Source organism: Camellia sinensis, chromosome 3, assembly GCF_055761805.1.
Source record: "Camellia sinensis isolate YWXY chromosome 3, ASM5576180v1, whole genome shotgun sequence".
In the NCBI taxonomy this organism is placed as follows: domain Eukaryota; kingdom Viridiplantae; phylum Streptophyta; class Magnoliopsida; order Ericales; family Theaceae; genus Camellia; species Camellia sinensis.
In genome coordinates this window covers 103424518-103443201 of record NC_138963.1, presented here as the reverse complement: position 1 = coordinate 103443201, position 18684 = coordinate 103424518, and positions in this window count along the sequence as shown.

Sequence of the window (18684 nt, the reverse complement as noted above, 5' to 3'; positions counted from 1 at the left end):
TCCACGGACACATGTCCGGATCACTGTACAACAAGGGTAAACCCGGGATCGCTATAGTCCTTATAGTTTACATGATGTGTCAATTTGGTCTATGTTATTTTAATTAGCTCAATTTTGCCTTTTAATTTAACGGATTGTGTCATATTGTTCCAATAAATAACGATCGTTAGGTTTAGTGAACGAAAACTCAAACGATGTGTCAATTTAGTCCTTGCCAAAATTGAGCAAATTGAAACAACATAGACCAAATTGACACATCGTGTAAACTACAAGGACCAAATTGACACATCATTTGAGCACGCGACGACTTTTTGTCCACCAAACCTAACGGCCATTATTTATTGGACCAATATGACACAATATGTTAAATTAAGGGGCAAAATTGAGCAAATTGAAACAATATGGACCAAATTGACGCATCGTGTAAATTAAAGGGACCATTTGCATAATTTATCCTAAAATTTGGGTCATTACAAGACATAAGCAACTGGTCTAGGCCTAGCATATCTGTTGAAAATCCACTAATCAGATAGAAGTGCTAAAACATAGACTAATCATGAGACATGGAGTCACCACCTAATCTTTATGGGGAAACTAAGAAATCTTGACTCCTACCATGTATTGTCTCGGTTGTAAAACCCGGTTTGAATCCACTTGTACGGATGCTCCGTCATACTTTCGGGCTTATAAATGGATGGATCACATTGTTGTTATCATTATTTATTGTACTTTCATTTCTGTTGTTTGGAGTTGCTATTTTTTTTACACTTAGAATTGTCCCAAAAGACTTGTTTCAGCCCCTCTGCTTTCTTGATCATGCCTGCGACCACCTAGTTCGTGTTCCGATCTCTAAAAGACATATCAGTGTACGAAAATATCAATTTTGATCCTTATTTCTTTTCTCTCTCTGCTGTTGCGATTTCTCTTGGGTTTCTTGGGTTTCAAACTTGATTTTGGGGCACTTAGACTTGGATTTGATCTCTGACCCAAACACTCGTTTGAAGAGCTTGGCGAGGACTTTGTTTTAATCTTGACCAAATCTTGATTCGGATATTTGAAATTACTTATACCTACCCATCTTCTCTTCAAAAGGTAGGGTTCTATTTCTTTGACTCTATATGGTTTCATTAGTGTATTTTCAATAAAAGACAAGCATGTTGTTGTTGTTGTTGTTGATTTTGATTTTAGAAAATCATGTTAGAGGGTTGAGGGTTTGGTGGAATTAGGTGGATAATTCTCTATATTCTTGTTATTAAACTTATTTTCTCTATATAAAATAGCATGTGGGTATTTACCATTGAGAAAGCCCTAATTTGTGAAAAGCCTTAAGCATTGATATTTTGGAAATTGAGAAATTGATGAGCACATGGTGACATTGGTGACACTAAGTTGAGTATTATGTTGTTAAATTGAAATTTGGACAACTATAATGAAATTGGGAAATTGTGAATATAATTCGTATAATTATATTGTTGTTGGGATAGTTGTAGCCATTATTGAGAGATGTTGTTGTTGTTGATATTAACACTGTTGGATGATAAAAACCCGTTGTTGAATGGAGGTGCATGAAGTACGTTTTTATCGGAATTGAACATTGCATTATTGCATTGGTTTTCATTAAAACATGTTTTGTTTTAATTGAATGGTTAGGGTGAATCCAAGTCATAAATAGTTGAGGTGAGAATGGTTTAATTTGGCTCGATAGCCCATGGCGAAAGACTAAAAACTCGCGCGGTGTAAGTGCCAAGGTCCTTTTGGTTAGCAATCAATAAATTTGGTGGCTTAGGTGACGCTTAGCGATGGTCACTGGCAGAGTGTATCTTTATATAGTCAACTGGTTTAGGTGGTGCTTAGCGATGACCATTGGCAAATACATGTACTTTAGAGGATTCACCAAATCTTAGTGTTGTTGATGGAAAATGATTGTCTTAAACAAAACGTTCGGAGCATAGTATATTTATATAGCATCATGATCATCAATACTTGTGAAGTTGTATCAGTTTCTGAAATGTTCTCTATTAGACTATGTGTTCACCCTACGTGGTTGAAATCTTTTTAGGTGTTGATGTTATGCCCTGATACAGAGGCATGTCATTAGACATGTGCTTAAGCTGAGAGAGATGGCTCTTTTGACTTGTAGGCCTTGAGCCATTTATTTTGTAGGCGGTGTGCCATTTTTGTAAGGGTTACACCCTTATATGTGACGTAAACCTCTGGGTATTTCGATTACTTATGATTTCATTACTTGACTTTACATTCCACCTAAATGTTAAATATAGGGTGTGTAATTGGAGAAACTCATGTAATGAATGACACTATTATATCCATCTACATGAGAGATACCACTTTTATTAAGATTATTATTGCATTTCCTTTATTATTTAATTGATTTATTCACATGGGTCAGATCTTGGAAATCCGGGGTGTGATATACCAATATAGGCCACTGCTCGTCACAATCAAAGGATCCAATTTGGGAGTTTAGTTATGAGGAGGGAAGGTTATGAATTGAACATCGCCGATCACCCGATCAAAGATCGGCCTATACTAATTTTTGATATGAGACTCATTAACATAATATGATCATATAACCCAATTATTAATGCTATATTTACTACATGGAGCAAACAAGTATAGACCAAATCGCTTACTTTGGAATACTCTAATCTCTTGCATTTTGAAAAAGATTTTTTTTTTTAATATGAGACTCATTAACACAATATGATCATATAACCCAATTATTAATGCTATATTTACTACATAGAGCAAACAAGTATAAACCAAATTACCTCTTTTGGAATACTCTAATCTCTTGCATTTCGAAAAGTAATAATTTTGTTTTGTTTTGTTTTTTTTTTTTTAAAGCAAGAATCCATTGGAAAAGAGAAACAACTCACATACGAAGAGATTGGAATTATCCTAACTTAGGCAACAAGACCTCTATACAATGAGCAATCATAGAGATATTAGCACATAAGTACATAGCCTCATGGTAGCATGTTGGACATAGTAAATAAGCAAAGACATGCATAGGATGCCATGAGCGTAATGGCTTAGAAATCTATGCAAGATCCTAGATGTAAAGTTCTACAAAATGCCAACCACACACATGGAATGAATCCTATGAGCCCAGTTGTTACTAAAGACGCAACGAAAATTATCAAAAAGTGCACACCACATAAAGATAGCTATATCTACTAAAACACGATAAACTAGACTCGAATACATGGCCCTAGTCTAATTATGTGAATGTCATGCTCTAAACATGATTTCTAAGCAAGATAAACAAAACTAAGCTAAGGGAGAGAGAGAAAGATTAAGGGAAGGGAAAAAAGAAAACAAAAGCATCCATACTACTATCTAAAATAACAAATATATGAACTCTATTGAGAATAGAGAGGTTTTACCCCTCAAACTCATAAAAATGAGTATAAACTACCCGAATTCATGTAAAAGTGATCTAAGATGGGAGATTTGGTCTATTCTCGTAGTGGAAGTTGTGCTTGGGCTTGTAGAGCAACAAGAACAATGAAACAATAAAATAAAGAAAACTCTTATGGGAATAGAGAGATTCTACCCCTCAAACACATGGAAAAGGGAATAAAGTACTCAAATCCATGAAAAATAGTGATGAGAGGGAAGATTTATCATGTTCTCATAGAGGAAACCATGTATGGGCTTCTATAGCAATGAAAACAACAAAAACAATGAAATAAAGGAGACTTTGAAAAGAATAGAGAGATTCTACCCCTCAAACACATGGAAAATGGTATAAACTACCCAAATTCATGAAACAGATTGATGAGATGGGAGATTCAACCTATTTTGATAGAGGAAACCATGTTTGGGCTTCTAATCCAAAAAAAAGAAAAGAAAAATAACCTAAACTTGGCCAAAGTCTTTGTACAAGCCCTAAATAACTACAAAAAGGGGTAGAGAGAGAAGTAAATCAACTAACTAATCAACAATCCCAACAATCATAATAGAAGCGTTTGGATGGAGAGAAACAGATAGAAAAGAAAAGAAAAGAAAAGAAAAAAGAAGCAAATGTTATGGAAGTAGGAATTACCTCAAAATCTAGTAGAAATAGAGCCCAAGCTAGGCACAAACTCTAATCCAAGCTCCCTCAAATCGATGATCAATCCTTGCCCCAAGTCTCTAAGCCAAGAAGATGAAGAAGGATCCAAGTTTATGAATGTATGAGTGTATGAGTGAGAGAGTGAATTTCCTTAGAGTTCAAAGTTCACCAATCCCAAAATCTTCTAACATTTCATCTCTCCACAAGGGGTTTAAATAAGCAAGATATGTTCTGGAATATGCCATTTGACCTCCAAATATCCGGATGACATATTCCAAAATATTAGGGGACCACCTTGTGAAAGCAGTCTATCGGTCACCAAAAGTTCTCGGTCGGACACAATATTGTCCAATCGGACTGGAAAGTGTCCATTGGTTGTTTTTTTGAAATCATCCGGCCAAGGCACTTCTGTTCGGTGTGCTTACAAAAATTCAGTCAAACATAATAATGTCTGTTGGTTATTTTTTTAGAAGATTTTCCCACTTTCTTACTCATTCTAGCTTTCTGCATTTGTTTCTTTGAAATAGATCAACATTTTTGGAAAATAAAAAGCCAGAAATTGCTAAAATGTTTGAGAAGGTCTCTCTAGTGGTTAGAAAATCATTTTGGAAAATAAGTTTTGAAGGTCTAGAAAACTTTTTGGCCAAAACAGGTATATGAATTGTCAGTCTTCTTCATCTGAGGCTTGTACTTGCGCTGAGATGGTGCAACCTTGTTTTCATCATTGAGTGCTTTTCATAGAGCACCAGACTCTTAAGGCTAACAAAAAATAGGGTGTCTACAATGAGCTTGGCCATGAGACCTACCCTTTTGACCCATATATTTTAGGGCTAACTCATGCGTGTTATTTTATTTATTTATTTTTAATTTTTTTGGTGAGGCTTACCTTAACCTTGACTCATGGGAAGAATTCCCATTTCTGAAGGCGAAACGAACACAACCTGAAGTACTAGCCCTTTAGGTCATGTTTGATTGGGGTTTGGAAAGTGAATTTGGATTACTAATCAATGGACTCAACTTTATACCATGTTTGTTTGTAGAAGAATGGTATGTGATTACTAATCCTATGGGACTATCAATCCCCTTCCATGGTAGGATTAACATTCCCATGAAAGAGGTGGGACTGTTAGTTCCACTTCCATGAATTTATGGCTAAAAGATTATTTTGTCCCTCATTTTACAAAATCAACAAAATTATCATTTATGAGATAAGAGCTTTTACATAATTTGTAGATTTTATTCCAACTATAACTAGTACTTACCCAAAAAAAATCTAACTAATAACCAGATTAGGACATAAATAAACACACTTTATCTTATATCTTCAACCTAATACCACTACGCTAATAATTTTCTCATTCAATCTCACCATATTTATAATCTTATCTAATTTGGTGGTGCTATATGCACCAATTGGTATACCAATTAGTGTACCAACATATATTATGACATTATTATTGACTCTACCTATTATATAAATTACAAATACTCAAAACCTCTAAAATTATGCCACATCTTTTGATACTACACTAATTAGTGTATCAATTTGTGCATGTAACATTATTCTACCTAATCTAATCCACCAAACAAATGAGACCTCCTCACGACCTATGGGAAGAACTCAACATTAAGTACTACAAAAAAGCACTAGGCTTGGCCTGGCTCATGAAATTGCTGGGCTTTTCGTGGCCCACTTTTATGAACCTCGTGGTTCACAAACTTTTTTTTTTGATCGGAGGAAATATTTCATTCAAGAAGCCAAACAGCATTTACATGAGTCCATATAACCTAAAACTTACACCAAACAAAGTGAAAATAAAGCGAGAAGCACATAGGAAGAAAAAACTATGAAAATATTCAAACCCACATTTTATGCCTGTGCTCATACTGCAAAGCAGAGCCTATCATAAAACTTCGGCAATAGAGCATGTTAAGATATATCATAGATCCCAACCACAGAGAAGGTAAGTTGAAACAAATCCGCACTGATGGACTCAAAGAGAACAGCCAAAAAAAACCCAAAACAGAGGGCTTAAAACTAGACAAACCCAAAAACAACAACCAAACAGAAGAAAAATAAAAAGAAAATAAACAAAACAAGACCCAAAACCACATCCAAGCAAACTACCGACAATAGTGGCGTCAGCGAGTTTGGCAAAGGTGAAGGCAGCGGGGAAGAGGGTTGAGACGGTGGTGATGGTGGATCTATGAAGCCACTCCCTGAGTTGATGGAGGGGGAGAGGGAAATACCTCACAAAGATGGGAGAGGGTGGAAAGCCAGAGCTTCCAAGTTATTGGATAGCAAAGCAAGTAAAGGAGAGAAAAAAGAGGGGCAGGGGAAGGAGAGAGGAGGCCGGAGGCCTCCGAAAACCCCTTCCTCTACCGCCGGTTGCTACAAGCTTTGAAATCCTAGGGAAAGAAAAGTTTAGAGAGAGAAGCTCTCAAACTAGAGAGAGAGCGTGCTTCACAAACTTGAGGATGACAAAATTCGCCTAGTTACTGACAAGCTTGAGGATGAAGCTTCCAGCCAATGGTTTTTATGGTCATTGAAAAAATTCTAGACAAATGTAATTTACCATCAAATTTATTACATCATTTATTTTATATTTTTGATATATATGCATTCACATAATAAAAAATGTATGTGTATATAGAATTCACCATATTTAAAATAAAAATAAAAATAATAAAACTTATGGTACAAACACATGACAATTTAGATAAAAAAGCAAAAAAATTTAATAAAATATTTCAATAATATATAACAGCTTTAAAAATCATGTAGAACCTCTTTTGGCATTTAAAATCACCTAGGTTGCACACTTGAGCCACTTGTACATCACCAAGTGGAAGTGACAACGAGTTAGATTGTCCACACAATCACAACAAACACATTTTTTTACCTATAACCACCCAACCCCCTAATCATATTTATTTTCCATTTATTTAATTTTTTCACATATATTTATGTAACAATTTCACCATATTTACAAAATAGTAAAATTTAGCATATTACATGAAAATCTATATTGAAGGAAAAATTATTTAATATTTTTGAAATGTAATGTGACGTTGTCTACGTAGTTATCTCGACTAATAACAATTTGCAAGTTATTTTTTGTTTCTTAGCTCTCTAAAAAGGAAGAGTTGCAATGTTTTATTCATATTTTTTTTTTAATTACATTATAGATTTAGAACACTATATGAATAATGTTACATGATTACTCTGAAACTACTAAAAAATTACCCATATAAAAGTGAAGAGTGTTGAACCAAATATTTTGATTATATATAGTAGCTCGTTAAAAATCTAACCGGTAGCTTTTTGGTATTAAAGATTACCAAGGTTGCATGTGAGCCACTTGAACAACAGGCATGACAACTAGTTGCCTTGTCCACACAATCACAACACATTTACCAATTAGCACTGACCCCAATCATACACTCCTTGGACCACACATTACACTAGAAATTTAAAAGAAAAAGAAATGAAAAAAAAAAACCCCATTAAATGATAAAATAGTTAATAAGATAAAATGTCACATTCAACTTATAATCATTTTGTTTTTTTTCTCACAATCATTAAATAAACTACAAAAAAAAAAAAAAAAAATCAACTAACTTTCTAAATGTTACTTTTTTAAACAGATTAAAATAATTAAAAAAATCAAATAACAACCTTCCCAAACAAGACTAATATGTGAAATCTAAGTCTTCGGAGGGTGAATGATAGGAACTCAGCGTGGGTATGCTTTGCTTGCACTCTTTCACAATTTTGAACATTAAAAAGAGGAGAGGGGAGGAGTAATCAAACCGACATATTATATTATTCTAGCAGGTGCACAATACTTGTGCAATACAAATAAAGAACAATAAAAATAAATAATAAAAGTATTAATATTATAATATGTATGTTGTCCTAAGTGATAAGTCTTGTTAATGAAATTGGAGGTCTTGAGTTCAATTTTTGGTTCTCTCTCCTTGTTTGACTTTTTATTTTAAGATAGAACAATTTGTCACGTAGCATGAGGAGAAGGCTTGAATACTAAGTCCAGCCTTCACGATGAGTGTGTTGTAAATTTTGATTTTGAATTAAAACATGAGTGATACTATTAGCACCCTATAATTTATTTTGGACGTCACATTTCTTTGGACCCATACTTATAAATGTTGAAACCCTTAAAATTTCTTTCCCCCCCAAATAATACCAAAATTATCCTTAAACATTCCAACCATTGAATGTACACCCCCTACATCCCCAAAAAAACATTCCTTCCAAAAAACCCTAACAAAATCCACTAAGAAGAAGAAGAGTCTCATTCTTTTCAAAACCCATGAAGAAGAAGAAGAAGAAGATGAAGAAGAAGAAGAAGAATAATGTCTCTGCCGATTTAACCGGCTTCCTATCTAATGTTTTTCATTGTTCTCAAATCCAAGCTCTTGATTTGAGCCACAATAATCTTTCAGGGGATGTTCCAATACAAAACTTGTCTATGGTTGTCATCAACCTTACTTATCTTAACCTATTATACAATCACTTCTCGGAGATTAAAATCTCCGATTCCCAATTCTTAAAACAATTTAGTTCTTCGAGTTTTCTTTATTTTGGACTTAACCCAGATCACAAAAAGTTCAAAATCAATGTTCGGTTACTGGTTACCAAACAAATAAACAATGTTCGGGCCTGTGTTCTCAAATTTTGGTCATATGTTCGGGAGTTCAGTCTCGAAAAAATAACGAACATATTTTATTATTTTTGTCATTTTTTTTTTCTCAAGAAACTTACCTTTACAAGGCCAATCTCCACTGAGTTAAGAACAACATCAAAACTATGAACCTCCTCTAAGTTTTTATTGTTGTACTCCTCTCGTCTTATGGAGTTATGATTGCTAGAAAAAATTTTACTCATTGTCATTGCTGGAAAAGTGTAGGTAATCAAATGGTTGCCACCGCTACCGTCGGAATATTATCGCCAAAGGGTTTTCAAGGTTTTGAGGGTGAGTAGGTTTTGAAGGTGGGATTTGGGAAAGATGGATGGGTGGTGATAGAAGTGAGAGCTCTCATAAACCCTAATTCATAATATAATGGGTGTGTAGGTTTAATTGTGAGATGGGGTGTCTCAAAATTAATGATGTCCTTTGTAGTAATTTTATTTGAGATTATTATTGTAATAAAAAAAGAGCTAAAAATTAGGTGGTTTAAAATAATTTATGGGGTGCTAATAACAACACTCTTAAAACATATGTAGTGTCTATTGCTCAAGTAGTAAAAGTGTTATTTACCAAACTAAGGTCTTAGGTTTAAGTTCCTTTCACCTCTTCAATATTTAATTTTTTATTTCCCATAGAGAAATGGGGACACGTGAGAAGGCTGGACTCCAAGTGTAGCCTTTACTTAATGTGATAGCATAAATAGAAGATATATATTACACTTTATACCCTAAACTGTTGTCAAATTGCTTATTTAATCCTTGAACTATCGATTGAGTCTACAAAGTCCCTAAAATATATAAATTAAAGTTGTGGAGAGGTGGTTTGGAAATACTCTAAGATCCTGAATGACGTCCCTGATCCTCTGATTACCACCTAAAAAAGGGATTAACACTCTGGTCGGGGGTGCCAGAATTAGCACTCCGACGGACAAGTTAGTATACTCTCGTTTGCTTGTGGTTTAAGTTTCTTTAATTTGTTCACACATACCTCTCTTTGGTTGATGCTCATCTCTTTTATACTCGTCCCTGGTCTCGGGGGTCGGGTCCACTTTTAATCCAGCACATGACTGCTCAGTCAGCCATTTTGTCGTGTGCCTATTCACACTCGGCTTCTTGTACGTCTGATTCTATGGCCGATTTAACTATTCGGCTTCAGGGTCCCCCAGGACGGAGCCGAATAGTATATATCTTGATTTTCTTCAAATTCATTTGGTTTTTCTACATATAAAATATATTCGGCTCCCATAATTGCCCCCCGAACATCTTACTAATCCCAGTTAGTCGGCATGTTTGGTCTTGAACTTGGAGAGTCAAATACGGCGGCTTCCCTTATTCCAACACAAGTGTTAGAACGTTTACGCTTTTTAGGAATTATTATAATTTCCCGCCCCTTCGTACGCTTCATTCATTTAATGCGATTTGAAACCATGACGTCCCTTCAAATGTACATTTTTTTGAATACACAAAGCTTCTTGGTTGCCTGCCAATTTGCCTCCTTCATTTCATGACCTCTGCAACTTCTCCTCGTTCCTCACTGTCTTCCCTACTTCTTGTAAGTTCTCCTCTTCTCCATTTCGACTCCCATTTCCTTGTTTGTTTTTTTAATTTAGCGTACTTCCTATACTGGCTAGGATGGCGAAACATCTGAAAACCCTTCTTTCTGCGGATCGAGTTTTTGGTTTTCGATGCCATTTTTCCATTCTTGACGACGTCCATCTATCACTCATGGCAGAGAGCGTAATTGACATAGAGAGGACCGGTGAGAGTACTATCATCTTTCCTCTCCTGTCAATCGCTGAGGGTGGAGTCTGTTTCCCCCTTCACCCATTTTTAAGGGTCGTCCTTCATCACTGGGGTCTAATCCCTTCTCAACCTAATGTAAACTTTTACCAAATCATAATGGAAATTGTAGAATTAAACCGACGCCTTAGGCTCAATCTTCGAATCCCTGCTATTCGGCATTGCTATGCCTTGGCTAAATCCTCTGGTCGACAGGGGCATTACTTTCTCAAGGCTAAGGACACCGACCATCATTTGGTGACTATGCTTGCCAGCTCTGGCAAGCGTGTTGACGATGTCATGGTCGTTGTCTGAGGCAACTGGGAATTCGGCGAGGGCGAAGATCGCCTAGATCCTGTGCCTAGATGAAAAGGCGAACCAGGTGGTCGCATAGTCCATGTGTATTTTTTATTTATTTACCCGGCTTAGATTCTATGCACTTACCATTTTATTTACGCAGGTAACAATTTGAAGAAAGTTCTGGTCTCGGCTGACGATGCTGTACTTGCGCAAATCAAAACCGCGCTCCAGTTCTTTAGCTGTCCAAACCTCCAAAAGCAAGGGAGGGCGGCCTACATACTTCTGAGATACGAGCAACTTATGCTATGTTTTTGACCACAGATAACATTCCGATTCCATGAGGTGAACAACAACTTACGACGCTTATTTTCCCAAGCTTCAAAAGTCTTAGCGAGATTGGTCTTGAAGCTTCAGATTTAGAGTGGGCGAACGAACAAATAGTCGAAGAAGTCGTTGAGCAACCGAATCAGTCCACCTTGGACAGATCCGATAGTCTCGAGGCGGAGATTGACGCGGTTTTAAATTTGGCTTTTGAGGAAGTCAGCCTCAATACAACCCTCCATCCACTTCAGGTCGAGCAGACATCTCCTTTGAAGATATTTTTACCGACTTAGGGGACCTTCCCGATGCATATCCTGAGAACATGGCTGGGGAGTCGCTCACACAGATGGCCAGGAGGAAAAACACCGAGAGGATGGCCGCCTAGAGGAAAGCCGAAGCCAACTGATCAGAACCTCCACCCGTTGCTGAGGCTGAGTCTTCTCCGCCTTCTTCTATGGAAGAAACGTCTCAGATTGATACGGCTGAAGCGGAGCACATTGTCGATCAATAGGGCAATTAGGAGGCCGAGCATAGGGGAAAAAATGTACTGCCGAGCCCGAAGCCGACTCTGCAGAAAACCTAACCGATAAACGGCTGCACATAGAGGAGTCGGACTTGGTTATGCTGTTTATCATACAACCAAGGTTAAAGAATGCGCCGATTACTTCTGATACATTGGCTATGAAAGACCCTGCTGTGGCCTTAAGTATGGCCTCTTCAATTTCCCTGCGGGTTGACAGAGCAACCTTTCGGGCGGAGCCAGATTTGCTGTTAATAGCATTAGCCGCTCAATCGGCCATATTGGTACATGACTTGAGACTTGTCTGCAGTCTTGCGCCTATATTTTTTATTTTTATTTTTTTATTTAACTCTAATTCCTTGTTTTGCAGGTGGCGGACAAGATAGCTGAGATTGGCCGTTGTCAACATGATGCTATCGAACAAATCGACTTTCTCACAGCCGAAGTTGAAATTGAAAAGAGCAAGGCCGAGGAGGCCTCTCTCAGAGCCGAGTCCGAGGTGATGAAAACGGCGGAAGAACGAGCAAGGGTCGACGCCGAGGCAGAAAAGGCAAAGAGTTCCGACTAACTCAGGTTGGCTACCGAAGAAAGGGCGAACGTGAGCAATGACATGCTCAAGTTAGCCAAGGAGGTGATTGCCAAACTGAAGGCTGATTTGGAAGCATCAAAGAAGGCAAAGGAAATAGCCGTCTCTAAGATTTCTAAAGCATTCCAAGCTGGGAAGGACGCCGCCTTGGAAAATTACGTGGAAGAAGTACCTAAGTTTGAGAATCGGGGCTTCAAACACGGCTGGCTCAAAGTCCTCGCTGCCGCTAATGTGACATTGGCACAACCGATTCCATACGAGCAGGTGGACGTTAAGCTGCTGGAGTCTGACCTTGAAGATTGACTAGGGAGTAATTTTGATTTTTGTTAGGCATATTGTGTGCGTAGTTTTTGTAGATTTTTGTTTATTTATTTTGGTTAGAAGTCAAATGTGGGGTAATTTTTATGTGTAAAATGACTACTGTTTGTACTCAATTTATTAATGAAAATCTCCTTTGCCTTTCTGTCTGTCTGCAGCATGTGCTAGTTAACGGCTAAGTAGGATGTAAAATCATGAAATGAATAAATTAATTCGGTGATAAAATAACTACGTGTCTTTGCGATTTAGCCGAATATATTAATGAATCTGCCCTTGCCCTAGCTAATGAATGAACTGGATCGCCGAATAACAGAAGTTCATGGATTGGCTAGGGCACATCACTTAGAGGCGCAAAGCTTTGAAATTTAGCCAAATAGATTGATGATTTTGCCCTTGCACCAGCTAATGAATGAACGGGACCGCCGAATATCGGTAGTTCATGGATTGGCTGGGGCACATCAACTCAGTAGCGCAAAGCTTTGAAATGTAGCTGAGTAGATTGATGAATCTGTCTTTGCCCCAGCTAATGAATGAATTGGAACGCCGAATAACGGAAGTTCATGGATTGGCTAGGGCACATCACTTAGCGGCGTAAAGCTTTAAAATTTAGCTGAATAGATTGACAAATCTGCCTTTGCACCAGCTAATGAATCAACAGGACCGCTGAATATCGGTAGTTCATGGATTGGCTACGGTACATCAACTTAGCGGCGCAAAGCTTTGAAATGTAGCTGAATAGATTGATAAATCTGCCCTTGCCCCAGCTAATGAATGAACTGGACTGCCAAATAACGGAAGTTCATGGATTGGCTAAGGCATATCACTTAGCGGCGCAAAGCTTTGAAATTTAGCCGAATAGATTGATGAATCTTCCTTTGCACCAGCTAGTGAATGAATGGAACCGCCAAATATTGATAGTTCATGGATTGGCTGGGGCACATCAACTTAGCGGCGCAAAGCTTTGAAATGTAGCCGAGTAGATTGATGAATCTGCCCTTGCCCCAGCTAATGAATGAACTGGAACGCCGAATAACGAAAGTTCATGGATTGGCTAGGGCACATCACTTAGTGGCGCAAAGCTTTGAAATTTAGCCGAGTAAATTGATGAATCTACCCTTGCCCCAGCTAATAGCCAAATAGAGTGACGATTCTACCCTTTCCCAAGTTAATGAATGAACGGGGCCGCCGAATATTGGTAGTTCATGGATTGGCTGGGGCACATCAACTTAGCGGCGCAAAGCTTTGAAATTTTGGTGTAGAGTATTGAAGAGATCACCTTGGGAATGCTACACCCGTAATTAATAAATGGTGTGGGGGTTGCATGCACGTAGGTGCCATTTTTGCGTTCAAATCCAACAAATTGCGAGAGGGAAAAAAGCATTGTGTCGAACCAAGCCAGTCTACTGTGATGGCAAGAAGACTATTTTTCAATAGCGGAGGGGAAGGTAGGACACTGGCAGAATTGGATGCAGAGATGAACCGAGGTGGCGAGCCTACGCGCACGGAGAGTAGGATGTCGGGGGAGCGTGAGAGGCGTCACTCCCCACGTCATCGAAGTAGGTCACTTAGGAAGAAGAAGCAGCAACGAGGTAACTTCCCCCTTTTGAAAGGAGAAGCTAGTGGGCCATCGTGCCCATTGAGTTTTTCAGTCTTCGTTGGGAACGAACCGATGAAGGAAGCAGATTCGATTATCCGCAGCCCAAACGTGGCATCGAGTTCGCTCGACAAATTTTTTCGCTAGAAGTCCAGCAGTCGATGGTCGGCCGAGCTGATTACAAAGTTTTTCGGGAGGGCATCCATGGAGCAGTAAAAGGGTTACATACCTCCTATGAAATCGGCATGCATCTTCGTGCTGCGTGAAAAGAGATAGAGCAAAAGGATGGTCGTATTCGGAGCTTGGAAGCTCATGTAGAGAGAGCCAAAAATGAGCTAAAGAAAGCTAAAACCTCTAAAACTCAGCCAGCGAGTCAAGTGAACCCAATTGTTGCGAAATGAGAAAACAGTTGAATTTTGGATCATGTGATTATCGACCGAGATACGGCGAACATGTTCGCAATAGAAGCTGCGAAGACCAGGTCCTATGAACAAGGCTTTCATGATGGCCAAAAAATTGAAATAGACAAGACGAAAGAAAAACTAGCCGAGGAAGTCCATCGATGCGAAAATCGTGGATTTAAGCATGGATGGATCAAGGCTCTCTAGGCCACAGGCGTTGATTCGGCGTCGCCTTTAGATCAGAGTTATACTTTTCTGTTTGAGGCTTTCGATGCCGAGAAGACTGATGGTGAAGATGGAGTCAAATAATTTTTTTGTATATTGTTTACATTGTTCTGTTTTTATGTAAATAATGTATTCACGATCTACTTAATGAAATATTTTATTTTGAATGTTTGTATATTATTTTAATCAATGTTTGTAAATTAAGTCATGACCATCTACTACTTTATGTCAATCGCGTTTGTGCTTGTCAATCGCAATATCCACTGTGAGAGCCGAATATCAGGGGTCGCAGATAGGCCAAGTACATATTTAGAAAATCAGGATATATATTATATTCGCCCTCGCCTTGTAAGTTCTAGATGTCGAGTATCCTAATCGGTCATAAAGCCAGTTGAGCAAGGAGCTGAGTGAAAGTTGGAATATGACAAAAGGAGGGCCGAGTAAACAATCACAAGACGGATTAAGAGTGGGTCCTACCCTAAGGACCAGGACCGTATATAAATAGAAGAACAACAGCCAAAGAGAGGGGTGAGAGAAAAAAAAATCTAACTTGAGATATAAGCAACCAAAAGAGTATACACTAACTTATCCGTCAGAGTGCTAATTCCGGCACCCCCGACCAGAGTATTCATTCCTTTTCAGGTGACTAGCTGAGGATCACGAGTGTCTTACAAGATCAAAAGAGTATTTCCGAACCACTTCTCCACAATTGGCACCGTTTGTGGGAATACTCTAGCATATCCATGGCGGGCATGACGGAAGATCCTCCGGTAGTCGCTGATGACCTTACACCACGAGATGATACCACTCCACGCAATATGCTTGGACCAGAGAATATTACTGCATGAAGGGCCTTAAACTTCGACTCACCTTCGACTTCAACGCATGAGACAATGCAAGCGATTATGGATCAAGTGAAGCAAAACGAACAGAGGTTGGAAAACATGATGGTTGAGAATGAACGCCTTCGACAGGATTTAGCCTTGGAGGTGGCAAAATCCCAATAGGCAGCACGCCAAGACCCGGGCCGACCTCTGAGAAAGGACGGTCGACAACCTCAAGTTCGGAGACACGATAGTGGCAGTGATTCTGACTCATTATCCCCAGAACCTGCAAAGAAGGGACGAGTCGAAATCTCCACCTCTTCTGAAGGAAGTCTGCGTGCACGGAATAAGCGAAGAAGAAATGATTCAGACGAAGAGCATCAACACGACCCCTTTGTGCGACAGATTGCAAGGGCAATACTACCCAAAAAGTTCAAAGCTCCATCGTTCACCCTATACGACGGAAAATTAGATCCCACTGATCACATCTGTCGTTATAAGCAAGCCATGACGCTGAATACGGACGACGAAGCCCTCATGTGCCGAATATTTTCGAGCTGTTTAGGACCATTGGCCGTCAGATGGTACTATAAATTGGAACCGACATCGATTAAGAGCTTCCATCAACTCCAAAAATCCTTCAGAGCAAGGTTTATTACTAATGAGGTCCAACCGAAGCAAGCCGATTCTCTCTGGGCAATGCAAATCCAACCAGGGGAAACCTTACGTACGTATTCGGCGTGCTATTGGGAATGCTTTAATCTCGTAGATGATGCCTGCAATGACTCCATGGCCATCACTGCTTTTAAAATGGGTTTGCATCCTGATAGTGCCCTCCGCAGTTCCTTGACCAGAAGGCTTCCTAAAACAGTTTGGTCGTTAATGAAGAAAGTCGAGGAATACTGCAAAGTGGAAGATGATGCCCTGCGGGTCAAAGCCGGGCACAAGGCTAACAAGATGGCCCCATCTGAAATCGTTTAGCTGATAAATTCTATACCTTCACGGAGCCCTGAACCACAAAATCGGACTAAATGAGACAAAAAATGAGATTCACGTCGATCAAATGGCCAATGTTCACAATGGGCTAATGAACAACTTCAAGTGGATAGCAGGCGCATAAGGCGGGCGAACAAGAAATATATGGAGTTGTCAGAGCCGATTAGCACAATTATGTCTAAAGTTCAACATCTGCCGTTCTTCAAATGGCCACCTAAGATGGTGGGACCTCCCGACATGAAGAGACGGGATAGGCGGTGCGAATAACACAAAGACCACGGTCATGATACCGACAGCTGCTATGCTTTGAAAGATCACCTTGAGGAGTTGGTACAAGATGGTCGGCTTAAGAAACACGTCCGAAAGAATAACTCAACCAAAATAGTTGCTTTACGGCAGGATTCACCTCCGCTCGGCGTAATCCATATGATTTACAGCTTGCCGTCAATATCCGCCGTACACACAATTCAGTCGCATCCTAATCCCCATAAGCAAATCACTCCAGCGAAACGGTCCTATGAAGCTGTGATTATTACTTTTGATAATTCAGATTTGGCCAGTGTAACGCTCCCCCATATTGATTCCTTGGTCGTCGAACTACGCGTAAAGCGATTCACCGTTGAACGTGTTCTCATTAATCAGGGGAGCACTTCGGAAGTTATGTACTACAAGACCTTCATCAAACTCGGCTTCACTGAGTTAGACCTGTCTCTAGCTCACTATCCGTTATTTGGCTTCAACGCTAATCTGGAATATCCGTTGGGCAAAATCACGCTTCCAGTCCGAGCGGGCTCCCGATTAGTAGATGTGGAATTGTTGGTTGTCAAGCTTCCTTCACCGTATAATCTCATCATGGGACGATCTTGGCTACATACCATGCAAGCTGTGCCAAGCACCTATCATCAACTACTTCGCTTCCTAACTGAATGCGACATTGAACAAATTCGTGGTTCCCAGAAATCGGCACAGGTATGTTATCTTCTTGCCACAAAAACGCCAAGAGAGTTGGAAGTGAATTCTATTGAGGTGCCGGATCGAGAGAGCCTCGGCGATGTTGGGTGGCTCCCAAGTGAAAAGGCAACCGAGGCCCTAGATCGAGTTGAAATTGACGGGAATCTTGACAAGTTCTTCATAGTCGATGCCACCCTGAATAAAGTCGACAGGCAACAGCTAATTTCCTTCTTACTCGCCAACCTTGATGTTTTTGCGTGGTCGCCGTATGAAATGCCAGGGGTGGATCCATCTGTTTTTCAGCACCGTTTAAACGTTGACCCCAAATGTAAACCAATTATTCAGAAAAGTCGGCGGTTACCCGCAGGACACACTACTGCCGTTGTTGAAGAAGTTGACCAATTGCTCGATGCCGGAGTGATCCGGGAAGTGACTTATTCCATATGGCTGTCGAATACTGTGGTTGTAAAGAAGAAAAATGGGACTTGGCGTATTTGTGTGGATTTCACGGACTTAAACAAAGCTTGTCCCAAGGATTGCTTTCCCCTCCCCAGAATAGACCAACTCGTAGATGCCACCGCACATCATCAATGTATGAGCTTCCTGGATGCCTACAGAGGCTACCATCAAATTGCCATGCATCCGAAGGACCAAGAGAAAACTGCATTCCTCACCCCAAGAGGAACCTATTGCTATAAGGTTATGCCTTTCGGGCTGAAGAATGCAGGGGCAACTTACCAAAGACTAGTCACTGCCATGTTCAATGAGCAACTCAGCCGTACTACGGAAGTGTATATTGATGATATGGTGGTCAAGTCCAAAGAAGAACAAACTCACCTGGCCGATCTGGAAGAGACATTTGGCATTCTACGCAAGTACAAAATGAAACTGAACACCTCCAAATGTGCATTCGGGATCGGATCCGGCAAATTCCTTGGCTTCATTGTTAACCACCGCGGAATCAAAGCCAACTCGAGGAAAATTACAGCAATCCTAGAACTCGGCTCTCCTCGGTCGGTTAAAGAGCTTCAAAAGCGGATGGGGATGGCCGCCGCACTCAACAGGTTCATCAGTCGTTCC